A 27,384-nucleotide genomic window follows, 5' to 3' on the forward strand; every position below is an offset into this window, starting at 1 on the left:
ATGAATTGCAAAGTGGTTTCTGAGGCTAATGATAATTAGAGTGTTGAAAGAGAAGGGTAGCCCATTTCATTTAAGAAAAATAGAAAGGAACAAAAGGGTTGACTTCTGGAAATTGCCTCAAAAGTCAGTCTTGGAAACATGCCATGAAATGCTCACCACCCTCACAGAATTAGATCTGAACCTCCCCTCAACAGAGTTTTTCTGTTGGCATGTGTTAAGTGCCTAACACCACAAGCATTCATACACATAGATACCCATCTACACCCTGTATTTATTTTTACTGGTGCTTACTGGGATTTAATAAATGCTTTAAAATAATGCTGTCAATTTTAGAGAAAAGATTAAGAAAGTACTGTCTCTTATGGCAAAACTATATTTTCTTAGGGCAACTGTTTCCTTAACCACATCAAGTTCAGGGTGATTTCAAAACCCAGGAACTTTAAACCTGAAGGTTAATTCCAACACTCTGAAGAAATCTCTTTGTTGTTTCTTGCTCCTCTGTTATATACAAATCCATCTAATTCCCACTCCCTGCCCCCAGTCCCTTGCTCTCAGGTAAGGGCTGTGGGCATGGTTTTCCTTTATCCCTTTGTGCTGGAATCCAGCCAGCATCTTCCTTCCTCCTCCAAGACCTTGTTTGACATTCAGGCTCCTCCGCTCCCCACTGCTGCTGACTCCGACAGCTCCTCTAAGAACATTTCAAAAACTGTGCTGATGATCCAGTTTGCCTCAGGCTCTTGTACACCAAGCAGGGAGGCACAGATTTGATTTTAACTGTGATTGCAGTGAAAGTTGTTATGTGTTTGCAGTTAATAGGTGTATTATTAAGTCACGAGGATCAGGCCTCAGTGAACATGCCCTCACTGGCCTGTGATGTTGCACTTACTGGGAACTGAAACCACAGTATTATTTCTGCTCTATTCAGTTCCAAATATACCAACTTTCACTACTTTTTGTGATATATCTACAGAAAAGCTATCATCTTCTCTCACAGAAGAATTTTTAAATGTCTTATTTTAAATCTCACTGTTCTCTTGGAGAGGTATAAGTAGTAGAAATTGTGCCATGAAATTAGGGGTATAAATAAAAAATACCTTAACTAAAACCTCATTTCTGCACAAAACTTATTTTCGGTGGGAAGCCATTTTTAATTTAAGAAAGTAATCTTCTACATCATATTTATCAATATCTAGACAGTTTTCTCCTATTCATTACCAGAATGCTCAGAAAAGCCAGTGTTCTCCCGAGAAGGGGCTGCTGTTCCAGATGCCATCAGATCTCCTTCAGAAGATAACTAAATACTTATTCAAGATTGCAGACTGTTATACTGAAGCCAATAGACTTTTGTCATTTATACCAGCTAGAATTGTAAAGTATTTGCTGCTCTCAAGGATTTGCATCCTTCTCTGTTCTTTAAGCTCCACATTTTGCCGAGGTCACTCTTCATCAAAATAATTTACTTTCTTCTATAGTCTGTTGTTGTAGAAGGCATGTAAGACACCCATTTTTTCTGTTATTTCTGTCATATTAAAAATTGTAACATTAAGAATTGTAGCATTATGGAAGAAAACACATTAGGATTCTTTAGGATCATCCAAAATGAACTCTGGTCTTCCTTGATGCTTTTTGCCTGAACATGGACACTGTTATTGCCCTATTCTAACACTTTTGTCCCATTCCCATTGTTGCTATCCTTATGGCATGGTAAATCTTTCAGAAGATTACAGCTGACCAGACTAGAAGGTCACCCTTAAACAATTATAGCCTATGAAAATTATAGAGAAAATTTTTGTGCACCAAATTAAAGACTGGCATTTTGATTTAAAAAGAGGGTACATTTTACTGTTTTTCACATCACACTTAAAATTCTTTCACATCTGTAATTTTCCTCTGCTGAATAAACCATGTGCTGGATGTCAGCTCAGAGTTCAACTGAATCTAAACTTGACTCTATCTTGAATATTGAGTTTTTAATCTTTTTTCTTCCTCTAAAAGTTGTGCATCATCAGCTGAGTTCATACTGTGATTGAAAGGTAAAATCTTGGCTCTATGAAGTCAGTGGGGATTTTGCCACAGGATTCAGTAGGGTTAAAGTTTCAATCTATTTTATACATATCCTTTCTTTTTGGTTCTGTCTTAAATACATTCACTGCCACTTTTAGATTTAGATCTCAGATGAAATGCTTTATTTTCTTTGTCAGATAAAACAAAATAGGTGTGTTTTAAGCAATACATTCTGATGCCTTTTAACTACTTAAAGAGCAGCAAAGGACAAAGCAGGGGGGAAATTTGGGTTGCATTTTCTATTAAACTTTAATGCTTGGCATCAGGTTTATTTTCCAGACAAAATTGTGTTATCGCTGAAAAAGTAAACAGGATACTTTTAGAACTGTATAAAATATAGGTATTGATTTTCTGAACCATTGCCTTATGCAGCTCTTCCCTGAAGAACATTCTGGGTATATCATCGTGCAATAGTCTAGCCTTTGTTCAAAGCCTTACTTGTTAATCTTTCTGATGAAAGCACCAAATTTAATCCAAAACCAGCTCAGTTTCTGTATAAGTTACTTTGCTCTGCCCTGTGTTTAGAAATGAAATTAAAATGTCCTGATTTGAAGGTTAAAGCAAAGCTGCTGTCTCCTTCTCAGACTGAAGAATAAAAGAGAAAAAAGCAGCCTACCCTACCTAAAGCAGAAGGCCTAGCATGACTTGTAACAAGGAAAGCAAGTGCTTGGAAATGTGTTTTTCAGAAAGGCTGCTCAAAAATGTACAAAAATTGATGGAAATACAAAGAAGAGAAGAGTCAGCCTGCACTCAGATTTTTCTTAGGGGACAGGGAAGTGTGAGAAGACACATTTCAATTATCTCAGCTGGACAGCCAGATATGAGTTCAATATCTCTTGGAAACCTTGTTTGAAAAGCAATAACACATCACCTACAGGAGCAGGGGAAAGGAGGGACTGTGGCTGGGGAGCAATGCGAACCTTTCCTGGTGCAGTGGGGGTTTTGCTGATATCCCCTGTGGGAAGAGGTCCTTACTGTGGCCTCTGCTTCTGTAACTCTTTCCTCTCAGATGAGGCTGGATGGTACCTGAACTGACTGTTCTGACTGGGAAAAGGAACCTTACTCACCTGCTTCACTTTAAAGCAGAGCCCCTAGAGTGCAGAAATAACTGGTGACAGAGGAGTAAGGATGCCATTCAAGAAGCAAAAAGCAACAGGTGAGTGTGCTTTGGACATCACAGAATCACAGAATCACTAGGTTGGAAGAGACCTTCAAGATCATTGAGACCAACCCATGCCCTAGCACCTCAACTAAACCATAGCACTGAGTGCCAAATCCAGTCTTTATTTAAACACATCCAGGGATGGTGACTCCACCACCTCCCCAGGCAGACCATTCCAGTACTTTATCACTCTTTCCATAAAAAATATTTTCCTAACATCCAACCTATATTTCCCTTGGTGCAGCTTGAGACTGTGACCTCTGGTTCTGTCAGTTGCTGCCTGGAGAACGAGACAAACCCCCACCTGACTAAAACCACCTTTCAGGAAGTTGTAGAGAATGATAAGGTCACCCCTGAGTCTCCTCTTCTCCAGGCTGAACACCCCCAGCTCCCTCAGCTGTTCCTCACAGGACTTGTGCTCCAAGCCCCTCACCAGCTTCGTTGCTCTCCTCTGGACGTGCTCAAGCATCTCAAGGTCCTTCCCAAACTGAGGGGCCAGAACTGGACACAGCACTCAAGGTGCAGCCTCACCAGTGCCGAGTACAGGGGAAGGATGACCTCCCTGCTCCTGCTGGTCACACCATTCCTGATACAGGCCAAAATGCCACTCAGCCTTGTCATGAGATATGTGCAGCACTGTGGGAAGGGAATGAGTCTTCCTTGGTAAACTAACCTATTTGTGTGACTTTCCTGGTTTTTCTTATCATTAGGCCTTATTTCAGCTAGCAAGCTTTTAGTGTACTTGTTCCCCTGTAAGCAGGATCTTTTTCATCAGTCTTCCCTTGGTTTTACATTTCAAATGGATAATACGGTCACATTAGCATGTTATCTGATGACAGGAGAGATGTACTAGCACACCTACCAGACAAAAGTGATTGCTGTACAGGCAGACACAAGTCAATAATATTAAAGTTGTAAGGAGACAGAAGGAAAAGAAAATAGAAAAATTTACAGCATCATCCATGCTATCATGCCTTTAGAAAAGCTGTAAAAATCTTACACTATACAAGTAATTTGGGTTTATTTTATTAGCTGTGCATATAGTACTCTTATGGCAGAGATGGTGTGATAGCAGCTCATGAATAATGCAAATGAAGTGTAGGTGTCCAGTATATCACATTGCACTCTTTTACTCAGTTTTTATTAAACATTAACTTTGCACTTCATTTAATTGCATTTAATTTTCTACGAATTGAAGAATCTTGCATTTTACAGTATGTATAAACACAGGGTGAGGAGAGACATACAAATATCTATAACATCCATATGCAAACTCCATATGCAAATACTTACCTCGTTTCTCACTTTGCGCAGTGTCTGAATTTGATACTTATAGGTATCAACTTTGGGTTATTAGGCTCTATTTTAGCTATTTAAAATGGCAGAAAGAGCTTGGAAGCATAAGAAATAACCACTCAACTCCCATCAGAAAAAATGTGTTCTTTAAAACAGCCATTTTTCACACAACCTCAAAAAAGGTTGTCATTTTATTCTTCTTACTTATACTACAGTCTTCATCCTCTCTGCCAGTACTTTGAGAAAATTTCACAACTGCAAGAAGCCCTGGAGTTCAGGTTCATTCCTCATGCTGGGTTTTCATATTGGCCAAGGGAGCACTCAGAAGCACATGTGGAACTAATGCTCAGCTTTTGCAGCAGCTGTGGCCCTTTTCCTCCAGTTCTCCTTTCTCTGCCAACACTATCTATTCCCTACCTCCCCTCAAGCATTTCCTGTATGTATTTATCACTCTTTTTTTTCTTGTGGCTACATATATAAACAGCTGCAAAAATGTAGTTGACATTTTAGTCTCAGAGTGGACAGGTCTGTGAGCATTTCCATTTCCCTCTGCTGAAGAGATGTGAGGAGGTAGCAGAGAAAATTTTGCTTTCTGTTTTCACTTGTTAGATGCTTAAGGTCAGTGGGCTTGGCATTCCTAGAGAATAGAACTGTTACAAATAAACCTCACAGAGACAGGGAAGATGTGTTCTTTATGAAGCTGAGACTGAATTAATGAAGGCCTTTGAAGATTAAGATGAAGGCCCTAAGTACAAAGAACCAGCAAGAAAAAAAATGCTTCATTTCCTCTGGCTATGTGTTGGAAGGCTCATCCAAGTCACTGGGAGGTGCCTCAAAGTCTTGTAGTGATAACAATCCTGTTTGCATGAACCCTACATGTTTATAATGCAAAAAGAATTCTAGCCCTCTTCTAGTAGTTATAGATGCTTTCTAGGAAACCAGGCTAAAAATACTAGGAGATAATATTACATCACTGCGAGATAAAGTCTCCAACCAAAACAAGTTATATCAAAGCTGATTTTCATCTACCCTGATAGATATTTGGTGTTAATTATATCACTGAGATGGTCTTGCTGACTTAGCTGTGGAGGGGCGAGAGTCACTGACCGCCCAGGAAGAGAAACATACACATACATACCTGTAGAACTGGTTAGTGGTCTCTAGAAGACATCTGTACACTATCTACTTACAGCTGTGCAGATGGAGAGTTAACTATAGCATTGCAGTCCTACGTGTGATATGCTCTGTTTGCAAAGAGTCAGGACTTGCTGACTGAATAAATGCAATGACAGTGTTTTAATGGGTTGGACTACATGAAAATGAGAGTGCAATTAATGTGCATAGCTCACTGAACCCTAGGAATACCGAGGACTGAAAAGAGGCTCAGAAACAACTCATATTCAACTGAAACTGTCTCAAGTATTTCATCACTGAGTGATTAACAGTTTCATGGCTATAAAACAAGAATTTCATAGGCATCTTTTTGTGATCTGACAATAACAGGATTTACTATTGCAGCTTCATTAAAGCTTCCATTTGGTTGTACTATACTATAGCACAATCTTTCTCATGCTAGTATGATCACAACAGAGAATATTTCCCAGGAAAGTGGTTTCTTTGATTGTTGTTCCAGTCTGTATTTGTTCCATCCAATAATCTGGCTCTATTCAGTAATAATTGGTTTAATTTTTGTGGAATTCCTGTGAACAAATTTCATCTTAACTTCATTACTAGAATTTAGCAAGCAACAAAGAAAAGCCTTTTATGTTTCTTTCTTAGTGATACTCTGAACTGTACCATTTGGTGTACTGGTTACAGTAGAAAGATCCAGAAAACATGATCCAGTCACAGCAGTACCTTGCCAGCAGCCAGATCTGTGTTTTCTGATGAACTCACAGCAAGCTGCTTCACTGAAGACTATTTCCTGAGGGCTTCAGCTGATTAGCTTTATAAAATTCTTAGCTTGAGCAAATACTGTGTACCCTTGAATTTGTACTACTGAAAGCTCATCCAAACACTCAGGTACCTTTCCCATCTGGGACAAGTCTGATAGCCTGCAGTTCCTTCTGGGCTCTTCCTGATCTCAAAAGCTGTCTTGCTGAAAAAGAAAACAGCACCTGCTATCTTCTCTAGGTAATTAGTTTATGGCACATACTTTATAACCATCTGGAAATTCACCATCTACTTCATTGTTGGTGATGATAAATAGTGTGTGTTACTCAGCTGAAAATTTTAATTTTCTTCCTGATTCTGCAGTACTGTAGAATTTCACTAATATACAAGTGTTTAGTATCTTCCTTTTTATTTTTTCCCCAGTGCATAGGCAAGCAATAATCACATATTCTTGGATCCAGATGAGAGGAAACTCTTCCTTTAATTTCCTGCACTGCAGCTGTCCTGTGCTGAAGTCATCAGCCGTACCTAGTGATGAGTTCTTGCTGTGGGAGTACTATCAGCTTTGTGCAAACCTCATGGAAGTTTCTGCTAAATGTTGCAGAGATCACACCTACTGTTCCTTAAAGTTTGATAGCCTCTCCCTTTCTGTTCCACTTCATCTTTCCTTAGACTTTTCCAGAAAACTCATGAGACTCATAGGGTTTTTGACACTAGGGGAGAGTCCACCACAGTTGCTGACAGATGCACTTTGAGGTACAGGTACCAGTATATTAAAAGAAAGCATGCCCATCCTGCACAGTGGTGTTCCACCAAGCAGGGAAACAGCACAGTGGCTATGGATAAATCAGAACAGAAACTCATTTTGCACAGACCACTAAAGGTCATGAGTTTTTGGACTGAGCTGAAAGAGAGGGTTTTTTCCCCACTGAATACTGGCTGAATGTAGTATTAGTTCCTCTGTTAAACTGGAAACAGACTCTGCTGTCTGGCATGCAAAATATTGGCAGAAAGCAGGAGAAAGGTTTTCTCAGCAATGAGTTGCAGGCTGTGCACCTGTACTGGGTGGACTGAGGTGGCTCAGGATCCTGAGTGACATTTCTGTGCGCCTACAGTTCAGGAGTGAGTTTTGTTTCTTGGACATCATGCCATTCCAGCACAAAGATAGTGTTATGACAGCAAATTCATATTTCAGAGCATTAGCTTGAAAATAGCATAATCTTAATGTGTATTGGGGGTCTGGGTGCTATATATGCTGTAGCTTGTTACTCTACACTTCATTGCAGGCTGCCACTAGAAAACAATAATCACAATTTGATTCTTTTTTTAATGTAGACAAGAGGTTGTGGATATGCAGCAAATGTAAAATTTTAAAAATCCAGTGGTTCAAAATGTAAGTGCAAGGAAAAAAATGTGACAAATCAGACAATATTTGGAAAACTTTGGTAGACATGTTTTTCCTATAGATCCCATTCTCTGTTCCCAGGAAAAGAGCAGGTAGGATAGCAGAGACCAATAGACTTCTAAAAAAAATGTTAATTTTTAAGAGTTTTGAGTGCCTATTATGCTCCACAGACCATGTCAAAAGAAAGGCAGCAGGCTTCCTTCTAGATCAGACACACTTCTAGCTGTAAAATGGAGGAGAGTTGCACAGCCTCCTCAAACACTGTCTTTTCACACCCACTGAGGGGTTTTAAATCCATAAAAGCAGCAGGGTTAATAACTAAATTAATGAGGCTTAGGTTTCATACTGTTTAGGATGCAAAATGCCCAAAGCAAAGTCAGTGATGGGAAACTGAAATGAGTTCACCATATGGCCAAATTGCACATTTTTCATAGGGAGAGTGATGTAATTAAACTCACTCACATGCGGGACATTATTCACAGGCTAGAGGTCTACATGTTCTAATATCAACAGAAATTCCCACATTTGGCTTGTGCTATGAGTAGACTATTCCTGCTGAGGTTAATTTTTACTGCCAGAAGACTATGATGTGTATTTATGAGACTCTAAAATTTCAGAAAAGGTGATTTTCCAGGAATGTCATAAAAGGGAATAATTTAGTGCAAAACAAGAAGGAATTCAGCTTGCCATTTCCAGATATTCTGCAAAGCTTAACATCACAGGAATCTACTCTGAGACTGTATTTCTTTACATGTATTTCTACATGTGTACCTCATGTATGAACAGACACATATATGTACATATATACATGTATATAGGCATGGATAAATGTATGCAATACATGCAAATTTGTGAGTGTGTGAGCTTAAAGTAAGGCTGAGAGTTGCTTCCTCAGCCACAGCAAAGCTGTGCAAATTGTATTATGTAAACTAGAGGTTAAAGCATTCACTACCTGAATCATATTTTGCACACCTACTACTCAAAAAAACCACCACTGTTTTGGCTTCTTTTCTTGTTCAGGGGCTGGATCAGATTTCTACTTGACATAGCATTACGCTTCCATTTTTGGGATTTTTTTGACAGTGATACAGCATGAGAAACTTAGCTGCTATCTGCTGGAAGAGAACTTGCAGCTGTGTAGACCTTATTTTGAAAGCTTTTTGGGCTAGGCTGGAATAAAGAAAGGCACTCATCCATACACCGCTCTAATGTCTTATCATTATAAGCAAGATTTGAAGGATACTGAAAGTCTCATGAAGGATTTGTAGGAAGCTGATGGTATAAGAAGTGTTTCATCCATACATCTATTATAATCACAGATCTAAACCAACCTCCTGCTCAAATCAGAACTAATTCTGAACACAGACCATATTTTTCAAGGACATGACCAGTCATGACTTGGAAATTTCCAAGAGTGCAATTTCCACACCCTCTCCAGAAGTGTATTCCTATTGTTGCTTCATGGTACTCAAAGATTTTTTTTTCCTTCTTTTTTTTTTTTTTTTCCACAATTTCTCTTTCTGTAGCCTATATTTGTTGTGTCTCCTTTCCCTGAGCACCTCTGAGGAGTCTGTTTTTTCTTTCTTTTGGGTAACTTCCCACTGGTCATCAAGAACAACCAGATCTCTCCCTTAGACTTCTCCTTTTTAACAAGCCCAGGTCTCCTAATTTCTTCCTTTGTGCATTTATGTGAGTCACTTAATCTTAGTGGATCTGTGCTGTTTGGAGTTTATCCATTTCTCTCTTGTACTGGCAAGCCCAAAAGTTAACACAATTTTCACTAGAGTTGAAACACTGACATTTCATTAACAACCCAGATGATGTTAAGGCAGAATTAATTGCCATGTAAGTAAAAGATCAGGGTGAAGGTGCAACAGGTGTTGGCACTTTTGAGTAGCAAGTCAACATAAGTTTCTGAGAATCATAGTTCAGTAAGAAGTCTGAGATCACACAAGAGGTCAACATCCAAATAATATAAAAGAGAAAATTTTATAACAGAAACTCCTCTTTCTCTGTTGGTGGTTTGCACTGAGCTATTTTTGTTCCTTTCAAGATGACTGTTTCATACCTTGGTGATTTCAAACAAAGTGCTATTTAAAATTGAAATGTCATCTTGACTGGAAAAAAGGATCCAGAAATCACTAAAAGGAAAAGCCTGTAACAGATTTTTTTTCCCCAGCCTTGCCTAGCATGTTGATTCTCTTTATAAATTCTGTATAGCTTGGTAGTATATACAAAAGGCACACAGTGAGCACATAGACAATTTCAAGAGGAACTCAAACTTTATGCAGCAGCACCTATATTTTAGTGTAAGTCCTTGCAAAATTATTAAGATATGTACAATTTCATGTTGCAAACTTCCCTGGTGTTCTTCTCATCTTTTAGTTGCTGGCATAATATGCACTATTACGATGTGGAACTAGAGCAGTGCACTCACCTTTGATAAGCACACTGCTGGTGGACTTAAAATACAGTTGCTAAGTGAAACAAAGATTTTTACCTTTTCAACTAATGATCTCTGTCTCAAATACAGCCAGAATGTCAATGCAATCTTTACAAAAATAGCTGCCCCCATAACTTGAAAAGGATAAGTCAACCATTAAATAATAAATTTCTAAAAATGTTATTCTAACACCTACTTAGCATTCTACTCTTACCTGATTCTGACAAAGACAAATGCTGATGCTGATTTTAGTTTGACTGTAATATACGATATTGGTGCCACTAAGACACATACACATATGCACATTCTGCAATGTTGCTTTGGAATATTTCACATTGTGATATCAACAGAAAACTCATTTCCTCATGTCTGAAATTGTATTTGTGAGGTTCTGTACCTGAGGCCAGACTGTCTGGGTAATAACCAACATAGTTAATGGGGACAAGGGCTCTCCTCCTCCTTTACTCAGGAACACAATTGGAATCTCCTTGGTCTCTGGAGAGAGTAAGTCAACCAAAGGGAGAAAGATAAGGGATAGGACTGCAACACACCTTTAAGGTTTGTTTTTTCCTGCTTTGTTCCAGGAGATTATTGTCAAAGAAAATGGAGCAGTCTCTGCAGTCAGAAAGATATGGACACACCATTATGACTGGCTTGCTATGGGGAGAAATCCTGATACACAGAGGCCAGTATTGGCTGGACCTTTCTAAGCTCCTCATTTTTGTAGTAGTCTTAAATAGAAGGGCATGTCAGTCAGTGATACTGTCCCCGCTGTGTCACAATAAAAAGTGAAGTAAACATGAGAAAGAAATAATCTTTAGTATGTTTGTAATATATTTTGAAAGGTCCTATAAGGTTATGAGGATTATCTGGAAAGCCAGCTGTGCCCTTCACTCCTCCCTGTTCTTGATAAGTCCCTTACTCAAATGGAGGACAGGTTGAACGTCGTTTACTGACGTTTTGAACTTTATCTGCTGGTTCTTATCTCTTCTGCCACGAAAAATACGTACATGAGAACCTTAATTTCTGCACGTTAGCAGTAAAAAGTTAAAAGAAGAAGCATGTCTTTCATTCAGCTGTTCTCAGACCTGAAAGCGAATGAGTATTACAGTCCAGAATATCAGAGAGGAATATCAGTGTAGAGCACACACCCCTTCCTTCAACAAAATTAAAGATCTGGCTGGCGCTGCATTTTTCTCAGTGTATGTGGTGCAGGATGTATCCTGTGTCAGTTAATGCTGCACATCCACTACCAGGTTGCTGCTGTTAGAGTGAGGCTGTATCACAGTAGGGACATCATACAGCCTAGCTCTGTAAATTGTCAGCCTCAGTAAAGTTACTCTCAGGATCAGCAAAGCAGGTTAAAGAAGGTGAGGGAGTAACCAATACACAAGAACTAGAAGACCTATGAGCCTAGCTCTGCTTGCTGGGTCACATCCCTCCTGGAAACACTCCCTTCAACCTACACTTTGTGACTACATGGTAAACACAGGCAGGGGCCTGTTATGTCCAAAGGGCATCTGGAACTCACAGTGAACACCAGCTCACATCCATCAGCTCTCCAGGAATGCTGCCCTGGCCCTTCCCTCACAGCCGTGGCTGTTAACAAACTCATGTGCTCACTGCAGGTGGGGAGCTTCCAATTGTTTGTGGAGATCAGCTTTGGTACAAGAGCAAAAAGGAGCAGTCACGTTTGTGACACCCCTTTCACTTTTAATGATATGTCTGACTTCCTTATCAGATGAATAATAAAATGAATACGTGCTTTTTCTCTTAATAATGAATGCAAGTAAGATGAACATATGGTCCTGTTTTTACCTAATGTAAATTTTTAAGTATTTAGGATTTGCTTTCTTGGCAGAGCAGCACAGTTGGATGCTCTTACAGACATTAAATAATCTAGATCCATAATACAATAGAACTGCTGTTCAGAACACATACACTGGGATCAGTGGCACTTGCAGCTGAACAGGAAATGTTTAATTTTTAGTGCCTAACATGAGGCATAGCATTATATTAAAAGCTGTAACAATTCATCACAGTCAGGACATGACAGAACTTTTAATGTTATGCTTTAAGCAAGAAAGCCATGGTTTCCAAATCTTAAAGTGTTCTACAGCTGAAAACTATCTTAGGTACCACAAACAGAGCTTTTTATAGAATATTGTGGTGAGAAGCCACTTTCAGTTTTGCAACTGCATCGATGAAGCCTTTTCTTCATCGATGCAGCTCATCATGCTTTCAGCCTAACAGATGAAAGCATTAGCATTTTTTAAAATAATACTCTACATAACACCATCTAGACTACAAAATACTCAACTGTGTGTTTAAAAACACAGTTTTTATGCTGACAAATCTACAGTAAAAAGAGAGATAAGTTCAGTATTTTACTAGTGAGAGAAATGGTGATGTATACAGCATTGTGGACAACTGCAATATTTTGCAAAAAGATTTGACATTACAAAGCTTGAAAACAGCATATTGTATTTAGTGGAAGTGAATCTTTTATGCTAATAGATATTGTGTTTCTTTTGGAGACAGACAAATATTTAGACAGTCCATTATTTGGAGAGAGGATATCCTCTTAACCATATGCCATAGTATTTATAAACAAAAATATTAAGAAAATGTAATTTCTGTGGGAAATGTTGGTGTTCCAATGTCAATATCAAATTGGCATTGCCCTTTATTGTTAAAAGGGCAGTGAGATACAGAGGTTTGGTTTCAGCTTATTGTAAAGGTTTAGTTGCATAAATTGCACACAGCTTTTGTTACTAATGTCATCATCATTAAAATCTGATTCGGTCTTACTTCTTTTAAAATGCACATTTAAAAAAATCTAATTAATTGCCAGCATGAAAGAAACATTATTTTACCCTGTAGTTTTTGCAGCCAGGTCTTTGTTGCAAGATCAAAGTTTCTACTGGTAATTGAGAAATTTTGTGAGCAATTTAAAGGCACAGTGAAAGGGATGGGACCCATCATGTTAATGGAATTCAGGTTTAATAATTAAATCCTAGTAACTAGAGGGGAAGGTATACTTAAGAAACATTCCTTCAAGGCCCTAGGTTCTGTAATTGCTGTGCAGTTTAAACCCATTACAAATTCAATGAAGCTGGCCACTCAATGTTTTTACTCTACATTGCATAACGACTCATGAGCTGTGGTGTGTACTACAGTGAACTCCCTCCTGGTAGTGGTAGCACTGAACATACTGGTGTTCAGTGAGTGCTTCTCAGGCCACTGCAACAACTTACTTCTGCCTTATGCCAAAACCTTTGCTTTGGCAGGCTTCACTTAATGGCAAATTGCCTGGGTAGAGACAGCTGTGAGATGGTATTTCTTTACATTTCAAGTCAAGTAGCACTTATCTGTGCACAAAGGACAGTGCTGGTAGTACTGAAAAGAGGAAAAAGAAATAAGAAGCCATTTGTTAATTCTAAGAGCTGTTTCTAGAACCAAATAAATTATTCTATGTGAATGAGTTCATAGCTCTGAGCACAGGGTGTGCTGCATTAGACAACTGTATATTATCCATTCTGCTGGATCAATAACACTGAGCACTGGGTCATGTATTATGTGGTTTATTCCTTCTTTCAGTCAAGGTCAGGTCAGTTAAGTTGGCAAGCATTTGAATGATGCTTAATTAAAGCCAATTCAACAACAATCAATTTCCTCATACTTTTTACAATTACCAAAAGAATTCCATTTGCTAAAAAAGGTTCTTGGTTGGTAAAAAAGCTGATATTCTTTTACTTAATTTCTGCCCTGAGGAGATCCCTTTTGTAAAATCTCCAGCTCAGTAGTTTTGAATATGTGCCTTATGGAATGTTGTGTAATTACTGAAGATCATCAATACCTGTAGCTGCATTATTGTAGCTCATGTGATAGGTAGTTTTCAGTTGCAGACCCTGATGTAGAGGACTAGAGGTTATGAAAAGGATTGTTAAAAATCACATGTTATGTATCATATATAAATGGAGATGTGTCCTTCTCTTCCACTCTACGTGAGAGTTCACTGCAAAGTAACAAAACTCCACTCTTGCTTGGATGCAAACTCAGGGAAAAATACATTGAAAGTGTATTGCATTCTAAATTTGCAAGTTTTTTTAATATCAGTGGGAGAATAAGGTAAAAAAATGAGTGTTTCTGAAAATGCTAATAGAATGTAAAATTATAGAGGTATTTAAAATACTGAATTTAATAGCTCTGTTAGAAGGAATGACATACTTTGAACTTCACAATGTTATGTTTACATGCATCCACTTCTCTTCCCATGCTGTATCTAGTGTGGGCCATAGAGATATAAAGCATATTTAACATCTTAATATAGAAATTTTACTCTTTTTTTGCAACACTATGGATCACTTGTTCCTTCTGATGAGTTATTTCTGTGTTACTGCACATCTGTGATAATGCAGTCTTCTGGGGCTAATCTCTACAACTTTATCATACTGAAGCCAAAAGTCCTATCCTGCCCTAGCACACAAATATTTTATTTATAGGCCAGCAGGACAGGATCCTTCCCATGCTTTATCTTTTATAACAGTCCACATAATGTGGTATCAGATAGGGTAGAACTTGAAGTTAATTTCAGTTCCATGAAAAACCTGTGGCATGAGCCCTGAAATATGAAGGCAGAGCAGAAACAAACAGTGGGATGCTGCAAGAGGGGAACTAACTCTCCTGTCAACATCTCTGAAGCAGCTGCCTCTCTTGAGGCAGAATAAGTTAGCACTAATAAATTTGGTTACTGCTATTTCCTTAGGGAGCCTGCAGTACCAATTACCTGAAACATGCAGAGTGTCACACATCCTTAAAAAATTCCAGGGTGTCCTTATAGTCAGGCAGACACAAGGTATCAGGGTCATGATTTCCACATTTCTACTTGGCTTTTAGCAACTTCACACAAGGAATAAATGTAGCTAAGCCAAATAAACAGAAAATTATTTTAATTTTACACTGTGCTATCCTAACTCCTGGTTGTGCTACCAAAATGTACAGGCTGATTTCCACTCTTGTGTAGCACTGGGAGCTGCAGACAGAAGGTACTGGAGAGAAGGCACTTTGACCTGTAGTGGTCCTGCCCCTGCCCCACAGAGAAAACCCAGGACTGTCCCTAAACTGGGCCTCTGCTAAGAAAAGAAGGTCAAGAAAATCCCCTAATACCTGCTGTAATACTTGTGAAGTCCTATTGGCTTAATTTGGTTTTTGACTTGGGTCCTCCTGCAGTAAGCCTATAGTAAAAGCCTTGAGACAGTTTAGTTGCTTTTGCCAGCTGAACGACCCTGCTGTTTCTTGTGTAGTACCATTATATGTACCTCTGTGAAAAGTGGTGGTCTGAAACTTCCTGATATAGCACTTCATAGTTCCTCTCCCTGTCTGAGAGGCAACAGCTCAGTCTTTGGGAAGTGGAGACCTCACACAGGTTGTGTTTTCCTGTGCTAGAGATGAAATTAAATCCTAGAAAAGAAAAGGAACACACCCCCACAAAAAAAAAAAAAAAAAAAAAAAAAAAAAGAAAAAAACCCAAAAAAAACTAAACCAACCAAACCAAAACACCAGAAGCAAGTAAAAATATAATTAAGAACTGACACATTATTTTTTGCTGTGTTTCAACATGAAATAGAATAGGTTTTAGTTGAGATGAGGCATCCATGCTAAATCATGCCCTTGCCTGCTTAGATGTAAGGAAAAAACAAATTAAGCCTTTTGACCTTGATTTTTTTTAAGATGGTATTAATATTGCCTGAATCAATGTTCTGTCTCCACGAATAGTTATTTCACACGCTTTACAGAGATTCAGAATTTATATTTCCAGAAGCTTTAACAGCATACCTCAGAACTTTAGAAATGAAAGATAAAAGGAAAGCTTTCAAGGTTGCTTACTGTTTTGCAGGACTCAATTCTTTTACAGCATGCATTTTTTAATTTATCAAAAACATAGTTGACATTGCTACAGAAAAAAAAATTAATACTGAGAACTATATTTTTGCACTCAGGTTCATTTAGTTCATTTAGCTAATTTTCTAAGTCATCTCTGTGAGTTCAGCTGCAGATTTTCTCTCCTGCAACTTTACATTACCGATATTTTACTGAGGATCTTGGTGAAAATCCTCAGGCTCAGAGGTAGCATGACTTTCCTGGAGAACCCTTTTCCTATAGTCTCAAATTATAAAGTCATCTCAGGCTATGAGGTCACACACTGGTTGTGCAGATCCCAGGGCACCAGCAGCAGCAGCCACTCCTGTAGTGGGAAAAGTGTATTCCAGCAAAATGAAAGTGCCAGTCACTAGGGAGTGTTATTAGCACAGATAAAGACAGACAAAGACAGCAGATAAAGCACTCAGGGGGTGTCCCTGAAGAAGAACCACCAGGCAACGAGCATGTACAGGAAGAAAGGAATTTTTTTTAATATATCTGCCACTAATGGTATGCACTTCATATAATAAAATATCCTGGGAAGTGACAGAACCACACCATTTAATGTTGTTCTGAGAACTAACAATTTACTCTGAAAAATGTGTCTTTCTCATTGAAAGTTTAAAAAATTTCTCTTTTAAATAGTTTAATCTTTAAAATAATAAACAAACAAGTCTGGTTTGTATATAATACTACTACATTATTTTAATTTGCGATTTTTCTGCCTTTTCTGCCTATCAAAGGTGCCATCCACTTTTGCTTGTATTTGTTCTTTAGTACTTTATTACCAAACACTACAAAGTAGCAATTTTTTTTTCAGAGCATATGGTAGAAAAAGTGAGGAAAATAAAAGGGTAAAATCTCCATGAGAAGGGACTAAGAGAGGGTGTTCTGCACAGCAAAGAATCTCCTGTTTCTGGATCTAAAATCTCATCAAAGGCAGTAAAAACGTCAACCTAAAAGCTCTTTAAGTCATTCAGTGACAGATCAGAGCAATGCACCAACAAATCCATGACCTGCACCCTGGCAGGGACAGACAGCAGTGGGGTGGGGCATACACAGACAGTGAGTTGACTGGACTGAGACCACTTTCCTACAGGAATACAGACAGGACCTGTCTATTTTTCTGTCACACACTTCAAACTAAGTCCTACAGCAACTCCTTTTTGTGTGGTGTGAAGAATTGCAGTGTGCAGTTCAAAAATAATATTTTAGCTGTATCACTGTGAGGTGTGTATAGCTCAGCAAGGCCAAGGCTTACAAGCCTGGACAGCAGAGTCTTGTTGGGCCTTCAAGGTTAGTACAGGAGCAGCATCCTTAAAATGGACAAACCCTGCAGAAAGCCTGATGCTCTGGTGTCCCAGGCAGTCACAGCTACACATGAGCTTAAAGCAGCCCAGAGAGCAGCATTCCTTAAATAAAAGACAAAGCTCAATGTAGTGATAAACTGGGCTCACTGCCTCAGAAGTTCAGCAGTGTAGCACATACATCATAAACCACCACAGCTCCATAGTCATGTATAACAAGGTGCAGTATTTGATTTCTAACAGATTAGCAGCTCCTACTGCTTGTTTTCTAATTGCTGTAGGAGTCTCATCTGATCTCACTGGCTTTTGCAATAGCAACATCAGAGTGAGAGCCTGAACTCCGGGGATCTGTGTTAATAAAACAGGATTATGTTCTTTATGAATCTTGGTTAAAAGCTGAGGATTTCTACTTCAGATATAAACAGCATGCATAGATGAACTGTTCAAAAACAACATTTCTTTTGGCAATTGCTTTTAGTAATGAAAAAAAGGAGAAGAAAATTATGTGACATGGATGCCAAGGTGTCCACAAGCAGAACATCTCTAAGGTGTTACCAGCCAAAACTCTGTAGGTACTTCCTCCTAGAAAGACCAATATAAGTAATTTGTATATGAAACCACTGCTAATATTGAAGAATTGAACTATTATTTCCCAGCCCACTACTAATGGTAAGCAGCTGGACTTTCACCTCTTGGATGGGGCCTCCAGTAGGGTCCCCAGCCCCTGGCTTAGTGCAGATGTTCTCTCAGGCAGAACAGGCAGGACAGGAGTCACTCCTTTCTCTATGACATGGTACCAGTACTATCCTTTCTGAGGTATTTTAGCTAAATTGTAGAAAGAACTGAGGCCAGGTTCAGAAGCATCAAACCCACCAGAAATCTGTGGGAGTTCAGAGGCTTGGTGTTTAGCCAGAATTTTGTGCCTATGGCATGAAAGTGGCTTCAGAGAGATTCTCTACAACTCTCAACATGCCTCACTAAACTCATCAGCCTCTTGACCTGCACGTTCCTGTCAGTTCTCCTCACTGACTGCTGCAAGGGCAAACAGGACACATTCTGCTGACACCCTGAAACACCTCGGGAGGGACAGAGATTCAGAGTTTCCCTCGGGATCTTCTCCTGTGTAATTTGACTATGGTAACGCAGATAAAGTGGGGTGTTGTATCCGGAAAAGCAGAAGCTAGCTATTTGGGGATTCTCAAATTCAGGACCTGAAAGTCAGTAATCAGTGATCACAAGGTGAGCCTTTAGCATGAAGAATTGCTTTTGAAAATTTGCCTCACTCTTCTTTTTCTCTGCTTATGTCTCATTCTCTGTCCTGCCTTCTTTTCTTAATATTAAAAAAAAAAAAAAAAAAAAAAAAAACCACCAAAAAAAGAGTATCCCGCAAATTACCATTAAAAAGTGTGACGTTATCCTAAAAGGACGCTCTTTTTATAATTTCACACTGTTGACATACGTTGTAGCAGATAAATTATAACAAGCATTCACTTACCAGCATGCTCCAAACTAAGTAAACAAGTGTCCTGTCTTGATGTAAATTTATTTATTTGTTGACTGAAATCAAGACATGGCAGAGATGAGTTTCTCTGATGCTCTCAGCCCAGAAAGACAGTGGAAATTTGAACAGAGACTTCTGTGTCTGATCAGCACAGGGGGTCAGATGAAGGCAGAAAATAGTTATTCTAAAAATATATATTCATAATATAAGCCACAAAAATAGATGGCCTTTTCTATCTGGATTGTAAAAATCCATGGGAAAGAACTAATTTTTTCCCTTGATCCTCATCAAATGCCATTAGTGGTTGCTGCACTTCACAGAAGCAGGTTTCCTCTCTGTATAAAGAGAAGCTGTATGTGGGAAGCATTAAAAAGCCTGAGGTGCTTATTTCTGAGTGCTGCTGCAAGTAGCTCAGTCAAGCTCACAAATGTCCCTTTAAACTCTTTCAGCTTTGAAAACTCAACAGGAGAATCTTAATACCAGAAACCAAAGTGTTTAGAGCTACTGAACCAAATTTTTTTGAATAAGGGATTGTAAGCACATGACTGCATGGAATTTTAAATTGCATTAAAAATGTTTTATGTAACTGTCCTTCCTGTCACATTTTCAGACCTCCAGTATTGTTTCAGAGAAATAGTCCTGCACAGTGAGTAATAATGCATCATGGGACCCTGTTCCCATAGATCAGAATTTTCTTAGTTTAATCTTCACCTAAACAAATATTCCCTTAAAAAATAGAATAATATTCTTAGTGTCATGTGCTGAGTCTTTTGAGTCACTTGGAAGAGTAAACAGAGCCCCCCTGCCTGTTCCTGCTTCCTTTGACTCCTGCTTCCTTTCCCACGTGCTTTATTTCTCTGACTGTTTGACCCATGCCTGGGCCTTACAGGTTCCATTGTCCTGCCTTGGCTCCAACAGCTAATGAGCCACCAAAATGAGCTCTGCCACTGTGAAACCATAGCTGAAACTTTTCTGCTTTGTGGGAAATATCTCCATGTTGGTGTCAGAGGCACTGGATCCCATCCACAGAACAGTATAGTCTTCTCTTATCTTGACCTTTTTGCCTCTTCTTTTATTCCCTACACTTTTTCTTTCTGAGCTACTGGGTTCTTGGCTAGCTTTACTATTTGCTACAGATTATGCATGTCTTAAAATTTATTTTTTAAATGGAAGTATTCTGAGGATAGAAATGTTTATTTCAGTCAAGATAAGAGCTAGACTTAAAGAAAAATATTACTTTTTATTCCCATCCCTCCAATGCCTAAATCCAGATTTTGTTCCTGAAAACAGTTTTTCAAGATGAATTGAGTTAAAAATGTGATAGCTCAGAAAATGCTTCTCTGTTTCATTGCTGCTTAAACAATGTGTAAAATTAGTATGTAACAAGAAAACAATACTACACTTAGAGGAATTTCTCTACTTTTAAGTTACATGTGGCTAGTTCCTGTTTGAATGTCACTCATGGCACAGCAGATTATCTATTGTTCTCTTTTCCCTTCTCTCACTCAATTTAAAAAAATTATTATTCTCAGTGCTCTCTATCTTACTATTAATACATTTTCACCATTACATACATCTGCAAAAGACTTATAGTGAATCTTAAACAATAGAATATAAAATTAATATTAAATATTGAATTATGTGTGTTAAACAACACAGTGTCAAACAACAGTTCAAGAATGATGCAGGAAGTCTTGTTGGTAATAAGTGATCATATAAATATGTCAAATAGGGATGACACTTATGCACCTTGATACATATTATAAAACAAGTATTCAGAAATTACAAAGCCCTTGTGTGATGTTTTGTGATTTTATACATGTATGGGCCATGATACCAGCTACATCAGCCAAAAGGCTGTTTTGTGAGAACACACTGATTTTAGCTCTGAGCCTTTTAACTGGGGCAGAATTGACTGGATCCAAGTAGTAGCCATATTTTAGCAGCTTCTCTTATGACTTTTTCCAAAGTATTTTGATCTGCAAACTCCTACATATTTGTGAGGTGTGGATTAGTAAAGGTGTATTCCTCCCAGAAGCATTTGCCTACCTGCCACAGCATACAGGAATTTTATTTTCTTGCCTTTTAGAGGTCTCATATGAAATATCCACAGGCCTCAAAGATATCCAGACAATATGATGATAAACCCTATTCTAAGATATAATCTTTGGGTTATTCTCCTCCTGAATTATATGCATTTCACAAAGCAGGGTATGATTACTTCAAACCTGAAATAGAAATTAACACTTAGAACAGGGATGACCAAAAAAGCAGGAATGGCAATAAAAGTCCACCAAGTTGATCAAAAACTAAGAGGCTACAGTTATCTATGTAGAGAATGAATATCTAGCTCTGCTGAGTTGCAGGATTCACAGCAAAATTTGAATTTATCTAACCTAATAATGTCAAGAATATGAACAAATTTATGTGGCAAGAGATACCTAGGCTTCACAGAAACCTAGGAAAATTTGTGCTTGATCAGGAAGTCTCTATTTGAAAATCAAATTGTGCTTCTTGCTCCTTATGTGTGGGATGATGACTCACATTTACAGAATGACCAAAGTCACCATGAGACACCACTTTAACACTAACAAGGGAGGGTTAATATGTGATTGGGAAACCTTCTTAATAGCCACTTTCTGAAACTCCCTGAGTTGATGTCTGTCTAAGCAAATTCCATGGGAAAAGAAAGTCCCACACAAAATTTTGTACCTACATTTGGATTTGACCTTGTCAGCAGAAGAGCAAAGAAGAAGCAGGGTTTCTTTGAAAATTGCAGTTGGCCAGAAGCATCATCTACAGACCTGATTACATGCTCATCTCTTCTTGTCATGTCAGCTGAATAATTGGTGCAACAAAGATCAGGAAATGAAAAGAAGTGTTCAGTTTTGCAATAATGGCATACTGCTAAGGATTTCACAGGTGGATATTGGACAAAGAAGGAAGGGTCCCCATCATGTGCTTCTTTTAAGACCTTAGTGAGTTAGAAATAGTGTTTATCCCTCTCAACAAATGGCTTCTAGTTTTGGTCAGTGAGGAGCAAGTGAAGAGCAATTTAAACCATACTTGATGATGCCATACTTCTTGTTTAATCTTATGCAGGTACCTGTTTAGAGTCTGAGACTAACAGAAATTTTTAACTAAGCACATTAAACCAAGTAATGTTTCTGAAATGGAATGTCGGCATGAAATTATTTTGGCACATTTCTAGGTGACCATCCATGTCTGTGCACACTTGTTATTAACCATTGCAGGCTTTAAAAAGGTGCTGATCTTGATTCACAACACTGCAAAGAAGTGGATGCACTAAGTGGAATAAATGCTAGCAGTTCATCAGCCAACACTGAGCAATATGGTGTTGAGTGAGCATCACAGCAAAGATGAAGCAGACAATGAAGGCCTCTGCATTATGGAGAGGAAGCAAAAGCCCCCTCAGAGAACTGATAGCATCAGTTAGGTAGACGAGTCACTTCCTGAGTGGAAGCTGAAATCAGATATAATTCTAACAATGTCCACCAGGAAATCACAAAAAATGTGTAGGATTCGTTGGTTTCTAAAAAAAATGGAATGTTTCTCTAAATCTCAAAAGTTGATGTACATAGTGTTTGTTTTCAGCAAGTTCAACAAGGAGTATGACAAAGATCCTGTTGCCTCCAAACTTAATCATGTTTCTTTATAAATTGCTACCTGATGAGCCGTTTATATAACTGTGTCCTAAATTATTTCCTCTGGTGTCTCTCCACCAACAATGCCTAATCTGACTTTGTTTCCTATGATTCTTATCCAGTGCTGCATTGAATGTCAACATCCAGTCCAAAAATCAAAGTGAACAAAACCTCCCAATATGTTATCTAATGTTTTTATTAATTGTTATAATGTCCATGGTTTTGAACATAAATCTGGGTATGATATCTCCCCTTCTGAGACGTTTTATTCTTTCTTGTTCATTACATCAAATTTTTGGCCATTATCTTTGGCTCTTCCTTATTAGCCATATTTTCTACCTTTTTTCTCCCTCCCACTTAGACTATCAAGTAATTATTTTTCTTAATCCCCTCTACTGTCTTGTTATCTACTTACATGTCGACCATGGAATATTGTGCTACTAAAGAAATCATTTGGAGATCTTGAATGAATATCCATATTACTTCAAGTATCTCAAAGTTTCCACTGTACTCAGATTTATCACCCCCTTCAAGATCAGGTAGAAACTGTAAGGAGACAATATCTGGTGCTTTTAGTACCACTTCTTTTCATATAGTTCTAACTTGTCTAATATCTAAATGAATTTCTTGTCCATTTCATGCTGTTATTTACTGTTTTATCAGTAAATTTTTGGTACAATCATTATAGCTACTCCAAATCCTACATTCTGTGAAATTATAGACATAATGGTAGCTATGGTCCCACTCCCAGATATTATTTCTATTTACTTAATAATTGATAAGTGAAAAGTAAATATGGGAGGAGAGACACTTACTTAGGAGGCTTACTTATCACAGTGAGTCACTGCAAATCAGTACAATTAGGACCAAGCTACTTGGAAGCACTTCTTTCCAACATGTAACCATTGTGGGGCAAGGGCATACTATGCTAAGGATCATATTAGCAACCTGCACATTAACTTGGGATCTGCATTTAATTCTCACAGTAAGGAGAAGGGTGCAGGAGTGCCTGCCTCAGGAAGAAGATGATGTTGAAGTGAAAAGGAGACTGAATTTATTTGGCTAAGTTAACCTGTTAGTCTCTTTAAACAACCACTGTAAGCAATGGAGCATTTCCTTAATGACTTCTCTCCTCCCTCAATTGTCAGTAGCTGCTATTGACAGTTTTGCATTTGACAGATGTGTTTTCAAATAATTTCAAACTCAAAAGATAGATCTTTTAGATCTTCTTTGAGACCACAAGTTATAGAAACTCTCCTGAAGTGTTCAGCTGAATTTCTATTTTCTAATATCTTCCAGTCCATACCTTTTTGCAGAAATATTTGTACTTCCTGATAAATTTTTATTTTCTCTAATGCAAATTTTTTGTGTTTATGTGTTGTCATAAAATTTAGTGTTCTCATCATATTTCACTGATAGAATATGCAGCATCACAGAGTTCAGTGATCCATAAGTGACCATAGGTGTAATGACCCCAAATACCTACACAACAATGAGCTCCAACACACAAAGACTGGATTTGCATCCTAATGGGTGTTTGGAAAAATACATTATAGGCCGTAATGAAACTATATTGTTGTGTAACTACTGTTAATGTGCTTTAGTAATTAGTTTTGAAACTGTATTTGAGCATTTCAGAATCAATTACCCAAAAGAATTCAAAACTTTTAGAAAAGTGCAACCCACATCTAATGTCTGATTTAAGGTCTCCAAAGAATAAGTGAAGCACTTGCCAGTCCCTTGTAACAGATCTTCGCATAACTGGTGCTGATGTTTAGGTTTTGGAGAAACTGATATGTAGCTCTTTTTACATGCAAGCACACTTTTTGATATAAATCTGAGGTTATAATTTTCATAAGATCATTTCATTTTTGTTTTAAATTTCGATCTTGGAAGACATTAAAAAGTTGGAGTTTTTTTCTGGATTTATTAGTGTATTAATTATGAATGTGTGTTCTGAAACACTACCTTCTGAAAGCCTTTCCACATGGTTATTTTCCTGAAATTAAATATTTCTGCAAGGCTTATGTTATGGTAGTATAAATATCAATCACATAGACATATATGTTTTTATGTATCTGTTTTTCTCCCTTGCTCTCAGTAGAGCTGCTTTTGTAGCTAAAATTGCACATCTGTAGTAGGAGGGGAGCAAATATCAGTGAATGATAGGCACATCTCACATTTCAAAAGTGAAAGTCTGAGCTGTAAAGTGTCCTTATATGTGGTCTTCTCTGTATCTACTGAGTGTCTGAGAAGCAGAAATGAAAACTTCTTAGAGAAAGGGTCTTCTGCTTCATGGAAAGTAGAATTCCAAAGAGTTAAGTTCTGGATCTGTTAAATGTAATGCTGCTCAACTGCAATAATTAATTCCAATTTAGAAAACTACTCAGGTCTATCCCTTCATTTTTTTACTTAAAGTTGCCTTGTGAAACCCACTGCAATAAATTTAAGCAAACTGGTTTTAGTTTTGTTCTATCCTATGCTCAACAGTGAAATTTGTTCCTACATAAAATTTGCTGTGACTTTAAAAATTTTGATCTTAACTAATTGCAATTTTGAAACAAAATTTGTCATAAAATTTATCGGATTATCACCAATTTTTTTCACAGAAATATTAGGAAAATGAATTAACAGGTTTATGACACTAAAAATCACATAGGGATTAAGGAAAGCAGCAATTGTGTTTGATTTCTGTTAGCACTTCTGTAACAGAAAACTGCCATTATCATCAACAGAGCTGTGAATATTGGTAAAGAAAACAAGAAATATACCCACTCAGATCATAGTCTAAGATCTCATTCATTTATGCTGGATATAAGGACTGCATATGAAATATATTAATAAGAGTGACAAGACTGACTAAAGGCTGCAAGGCAAAGTACAAGTTAAGTACAGTCCACCCTCTATCCACTTTAAAGGGAATCCTCTGTCTCCATCATCAGTATTGGCTGTTTGCTCACTTGTGTTGCTTCCTGCAAACTGCCTGAGCTGCTTCTACAGACTCCCTCCCTATATGTGTGTGCATATAGGCTTGTCTTTGTATCACAAATATTGGACTGTGCCAATTCATCCACCTTTAAGGAAAAAAACACCTATTATATTCTTTGGTGGAGTCTAAATGAATCTAAAATGAAATTAATTCAGCTCCTGGAATAGTAGTTAAAAGGTGCTTTTCTGTGGGCATGTTTAATGAACAGCTGCTTCCTATTTAGGGAAGGGTAGATCCCCTTCTTACATTTTACAGAGGAAACTTAGGACTAATTAAATGAATTATTCTACATGGTAATTAGTAGCCCTTGGAATTTTCCACATCCCTACAAGTTTGCAAGTAGGTTATCATGCTCACAAACATAAGCTCTCTCTGTTTTTCTTGTCTGCTTCAAAGCAAAAGCTGAGTGTATTCTTATCGCTCACTCTGCAAACAGAAGGATACAGGAAAGGGTAAGTAAAAAAAATAACATTAACATGTATAATCTTGCATAAAATGAGACTATCTTACTCAGAGTCATGCTTTATTCAGACTGGGGATTTAAAATTATGAAAGAATAGGCTAGTGCCTGTAGAGCTGAACGATACTTCCCTTCCTTGTAATGCCTCAGCGAAGTCCTTGTGAGAAGCAAATCCTTGTTACCTTCTGAGATGACTAAGCAGGCCTAAGGTTTGCATCTACTTTATATTTAGCTGCTCTTTAGAAATAAGATAATTTTTAATAAATTATCTCCAGTAATTATGAATGATTAATACATTTGTTTAGGTTGGTTTTTTTTTTTTTCTTTTTTTTTTCTAATTGCCCCAGTAGAGCTGATTGGAACAGTTGTTGCTGTGATACTTCTATTTTCTTCCTATCTATTTATACTAATTTGCTCTCTTGCATTTTGTCACTCTTAACTCCTACTGGCAGTTTGGTTAGAAAGTTTCCTGTGTGTCCATTTTAAAAGGACTATATAAATTGCACATTATTACCTCTAGAAAAGCCAGAAGAGAAACACCCTCTTCCTCAGAGGAAGATCTTTCCAGCTGGTGAAGTTTTAATCAAGTGGAAACTGAGCTCAGTATGGTTACCTGCTGAGCAAAAAGCTGTGGATTGTGTTATAATATTATAATATCTAAGAGTCCTTTCCAGCTTTCAAAAGCTTCATAATGTAATGCTCCTTCCCTTGAAACATGTGAATTTTAAGAGCTGTTCTCCTGAACAGAAGCTGCAATCTTCTTCAAAATCTGAATAAGACCTTGCATTTAAAGCATTGTGAAAGATCATTCTTTAATATCAGCTGCATAATCACCTTAGATATTTTAAATAGTAAATGTGATAATCCACATTAATACCCTTGAGACTAAAATTAAATACACTCAAATCCAGCAGGTGCCATTTGGAAAGATTGAAATTAAAAGGAGTGGAGACTTTGGAGACAAGACCTCATGAGGTTTTATTCAAGCCTCAGGCCATAGTGAGGCAAAAGGTATTATCAAAAACCCAACATCAGTCCATACAGGGACAATATGTATTGCTTTGTGCATAATAATAAAATGTATAAACAATAAATAATAAAATGAAATAATAAAAAATATATTAACAGAATGAAGCATGTATTACTATAACCCCTCCAATGCATCTTTCTACTCTTCATTTTTTAGGGGTATGAGTGGGAACAGGGGAACAGCACAGTGTTCACTTTATTTGACCCTGTGCTCAAAGGCATCACAGCTCAGTGTTTAATCAGAAATA

The 27,384-nt window shown here is 37.8% G+C and overlaps 1 long non-coding RNA gene across 1 annotated transcript in view; it reads left to right on the forward strand.

Annotated features, from left to right (window-relative positions):
- Nucleotides 1-12,472: 12,472 nt before the first annotated feature.
- The window catches only part of LOC146768421 (uncharacterized), a 70,241-nt gene continuing 55,329 nt past the window's right edge, over nucleotides 12,473-27,384 (forward strand). Inside the window, exon 1 of the long non-coding RNA XR_014952968.1 lies at nucleotides 12,473-26,099. This is a non-coding gene — a long non-coding RNA (uncharacterized LOC146768421). The remainder of the gene's footprint in view (nucleotides 26,100-27,384) is intronic.

Source organism: Lonchura striata, chromosome 2, assembly GCF_050655825.1.
Source record: "Lonchura striata isolate lonStrDom1 chromosome 2, ASM5065582v1, whole genome shotgun sequence".
NCBI lineage: Eukaryota > Metazoa > Chordata > Aves > Passeriformes > Estrildidae > Lonchura > Lonchura striata.